The following is a 3,408-nucleotide window of genomic DNA, read 5'->3' on the forward strand; positions in this document are numbered from 1 at the left end:
AATTCTTTACACTTCTTTCAGGGTGTCTGAGGAAACCTGGAAAGACCCTATCTACAATGACAGCTGGATGTGGCATAAGGCTGGACACGTGGGACTGAGAGGATTGGTGAGATTGGGTGAGCAAATGCAGACCCTTTCAAGCAATAATGCATGGCCTCCATTCCATGGGTGCCAACTCTCCAGGTTGAAGGGAATATTACTACAGCTATAACATGTACAGGAAACCTAGAGAATGTACACACTGTGAATACGAAAGGTTTCTAAAACTCAACGAATAGTCCCTCTCCTGGTGCTCCAGTTTGACTTTCCAACTGCCTTACTATCAATCTCCCAACTTGGAGAGACAGGCCCTTTAACCTCCTGGTTTGCACAGGTTCCCAATTTGGCAGAGGATGGAAGGGACGAGGGAGAACCCATGAGAGAGTAGCTGTTAGGCATTTGAACAGGCACATGTCACTCTAATTTCCCGGCAGGAAAAGAATTAACCAAAGTCTCAGCCACCCACCGGGAACCAGTATAGGACATGATCCAGAATTTTGGACTGGCGTTCAGCTCACTAAAAACGAGTTGAGAAATGGAGCTCAGGGGCACAGCAATTCACAAACTGGCAGAGTGATAAAGGACAACTATCGTCCAAAAATCTGTTGAGGGAAGTCAACGAGGCGGACTTGAAAGCGAGGCAAAATAGCAGGAAACATATTTCAAGAGGTACCTTGGAATCGCCTGTAAAGCACAGGAAGAGGGGCACAACTTGGACAATGGTGCACTTGGCCAAAAAGGGCGTATGCGTTTTCTCCTGAATATATTCAGGAGAAAACGCATACGCCCTTTTTGGCCAAGCAAGCAAGCGGGCAATGCAAATCTGCACTACAAATAAGTATCATTTCCCACCGGTCAAAAGGGACATCCACAAAATGTGTAAAAACCAGAAAGGCAAGACAGGCCCTGGAGAACTGGGAGCCTTGTTATGCTGATGGGCGGGATGTAAATTGCCAACTGCCTCACTGGAGGAGTGCATTGTGTTCCCTAAAACAAGTAAACAACAGAGCTAAAGAGCCAAGGCCACATCCAGTCTAGGGAATATACCTTGGGAAAACTGAAAATCAATAAGAAAGAGCCACCTCCAAATTTAGGGCTGCACTGACTACAAGAACCTCAACTTGGGTACACCTTAAATATCCCAGGAAATATAAAAATGGTTCAAAACATTGTGGTACTTACATACGATGGAATATCCCTCAGCCATGAAATCAATGTCATAAGACCAGTAGCAGCAAAGTGAGTGGAGTCAGGTACGATGATTCTAAGTGAAATAAGTCACACAGAAAAAGAAACTTATCATAAGATATCACTTATGAAGAACCTGTAAACATGGGTACATGTGAACTGAGTTAGGAAAGAGAACAGAGTCTCACATTTAGAAAACACTCTTATGCCTGCATAAAGGGGATGGAGAGGTGGGGTGATGCATAAAACCAGAGTTTGATATAAGCACAGGGACCGTTACAAAAACCAACCTTGGAATAGACAAGACCTACACCTTCCTCAGTGAAAGAGACTCAAAACACCATATTTCCCGCAGAGGAATATATCTGACTAGTAAGAATCTTAAAACCTATGTATTGATATGACCCCATAAGGGAATCAAGTGTGTCTAGAGTAGCATAAACATGGCAGTGAGAATCAGCTCAAACCCACTATAAAAAGGAATTTCAAAAGCAAAACCAAAAAACAGGGAAATTCTTTACACTTCTTTCAGGGTGTCTGAGGAAACCTGGAAAGACCCTATCTACAATGACAGCTGGATGTGGCATAAGGCTGGACACTTGGGACTGAGAGGATTGGTGAGATTGGGTGAGCAAATGCAGACCCTTTCAAGCAATAATGCATGGCCCCCATTCCATGGGTCCCAACTCTCCAAGTTCAAGGGAATATTACTACAGCTATAACATGTACAGGAAACCTAGAGAATGTACACACTGTGAATACGAAAGGTTTCTAAAACTCAACGAATAGTCCCTCTCCTGGTGCTCCAGTTTGACTTTCCAACTGCCTTACTATCAATCTCCCAACTTGGAGAGACAGGCCCTTTAACCTCCTGGTTTGCACAGGTTCCCAATTTGGCAGAGGATGGAAGGGACGAGGGAGAACCCATGAGAGAGTAGCTGTTAGGCATTTGAACAGGCACATGTCACTCTAATTTCCCGGCAGGAAGAAGAATTAACCAAAGTCTCAGCCACCCACCGGGAACCAGTATAGGACATGATCCAAAATTTTGGACTGGCGTTCAGCTCACTAAAAACGAGTTGAGAAATGGAGCTCAGGGGCACAGCAATTCACAAACTGGCAGAGTGATAACGGACAACTATCATCCAAAAATCTGTTGAGGGAAGTAAACGAGGCGGACTTGAAAGTGAGGCAAAATAGCAGGAAACAGATTTCAAGAGGTACCTTGGAATCGCCTGTAAAGCACAGGAAGAGGGGCACAACTTGGACAATGATGCACTTGGCCAAAAAGGGCGTATGCGTTTTCTCCTGAATATATTCAGGAGAAAACGCATACGCCCTTTTTGGCCAAGCAAGCAAGCGGGCAATGCAAATCTGCACTACAAAGAACTATCACTTCCCACCTGTCAAAAGGGACATCCACAAAATGTGTAAAAACCAGAAAGGCAAGACAGGCCCTGGAGAACAGGGAGCCTTGTTATGCTGATGGGCGGGATGTAAATTGCCAACTGCCTCACTGGAGGAGTGCATTGTGTTCCCTAAAACAAGTAAACAACAGAGCTACAGAGCCAAGGCCACTTCCTGTCTAGGGAATATACCATGGGAAAACTGAAAATCAATAAGAAAGAGCCACCTCCAAATTTAGGGCTGCACTGACTACAAGAACCTCAACTTGGGTACACCTTAAATATCCCAGGAAATATAAAAATGGTTCAAAACATTGTGGTACTTACGTACGATGGAATATCCCTCAGCCATGAAATCAATGTCATAAGACAAGTAGCAGCAAAGTGAGTGGATTCAGGTACGATGATTCTTTTTTTTTTTTTTTTTTTTTTTTTTTTTTTTTTTTCAAACAAAAATGCAAATTTATTTCTCTTTCACATATAAGAAATCCAAAGATAGTCATCCCAGGATTGATGTGGTCTGCCAGAGAGTCCTTCTTTCATGTTGTTTCACCCTGCATAGCTTCTACTCCCAAGGTGAACTCAATATGACTGCTAGAATTTCAGTCACTACATGCATATTCTAGCTAACATAAAGGAAAAAGCCTATAGAAGGGTATACTGCTTTCCTGTAGGCCCACTTCCTCAAAATTGCTTACACCATCTACTTATATTGCTTATACCAACTATGCTTATATTTCGTTGGCCAGAGCACAGTCACATGACCACATCTGAC

Source organism: Mesoplodon densirostris, unplaced genomic scaffold (genome assembly GCF_025265405.1).
Source record: "Mesoplodon densirostris isolate mMesDen1 unplaced genomic scaffold, mMesDen1 primary haplotype scaffold_37, whole genome shotgun sequence".
NCBI classification, from domain to species: Eukaryota; Metazoa; Chordata; class Mammalia; order Artiodactyla; family Ziphiidae; genus Mesoplodon; species Mesoplodon densirostris.